Here is a 1447-nt window from a genome sequence, read left to right as displayed (position 1 = left end):
TGTGTGTGTGTGTGTGTTTGTGTGTGTGTGTGAGCTGTGTGTGCGTATCATATACTTGTGTCTCAGAAAGAAGATTCGGACAATCCATTGACCGTTGAGATATTTTCTTCTTTGTTTCGTAAATCAAACAAAAACTAAACAGAAAACTCTTGAATAAATATAATCTTTTCTTCTTAAATCTATAAATAATATTCTTCTTTATCGTATATTTTCGACGTCTTGATACTAATGTTTATTTGTAGTATATTTTACATGTTCCTTCATATATTCACTTAAATTCATCGTAGACGCTGCATAAGTTTTGGAATATAGAACATAAAACTTTAGAAATTTTAGTGTTGAAAACAATTCTTACATCAAAGTCATGACTGGGTTATGTTGAGGTTCGCTTCTCAACAGGTTAGTTTCGTGTTTCCTCGCACTCTGTGATATATTAGGCTAATCCGTTGAAGTTGAAACTGGGGCTTGGCAATGAAAGTGTAAGTCATTTTACAGAGCGAAAACTGCCAATAAGTTACCGATTATGTGTAGTCACGTAAATATATTTATATATAGTGTTCGCATGGCGGTGTACGATTTAAAGATATTTTTTCAAAAATATATCTGTTCTGAAATAATTTGTGTGTCATATAAAACCATATGAAATTATGTCATACACTGGTAAATCATAACACATGCAGATAAATGAAGAGCAAAACGGCTGAAATTATCTAGCAATATAAAATAAAATTTCATTAGCTTTGAACATTTGTAGTCCAGATAACAAATATACTGGACGTATTATACATTACAAATTTATCACATTACGGTAGAAAATAAACTAATATATAAATATAAATATATGCATCACTGTCTCAGCAAAGTTACTATATACACATTCATACAATGATGAAAATATTTTACTAACATGATAACATGTAACGTTTAGCAGAATTAATTATGTCATAATATAATACACGACGTATTTTGAAGTTTGAGGTTACAAATAGATGTACGAATGCTACTAGTAATTTCAGAGCTCTACGTAGATTATCTTATCCCAGCCTACTTGCAGTATAACGTTTCAATAATTTCTAAAGTAAGTGGTATTAATATTTATGAAATACAGAGCAGATACAGAAAAAATTAAGATAAACACAGGTTTTATTGCTAGTGCCTACGTCCTTTTTACCATTTTTGGTTGCATCGAACGGTGCATTGGACACTGATTCACTTTAATTTAGTGTAATAAGGTATTCCCTGATGATTTGCAATGATTCAGCACTCAAATGCCCTTGGGACATTCAAAAGAGGTGTGAAAACAACCATAATAGTGAAATGTACGTAGAAACAACTTATATAGAATTGTGCTTATCTCTACTATGCATATATACATGTATGTATGTATGCACGTATATTTGTTTGTATGTATGTATACCCCTATATGTGTCTATATATATATATATAT

This window comes from Octopus bimaculoides, chromosome 6 (assembly GCF_001194135.2).
Source record: "Octopus bimaculoides isolate UCB-OBI-ISO-001 chromosome 6, ASM119413v2, whole genome shotgun sequence".
Taxonomy (NCBI): Eukaryota; Metazoa; Mollusca; class Cephalopoda; order Octopoda; family Octopodidae; genus Octopus; species Octopus bimaculoides.
Note: the sequence above shows the minus strand (reverse complement) of the source record.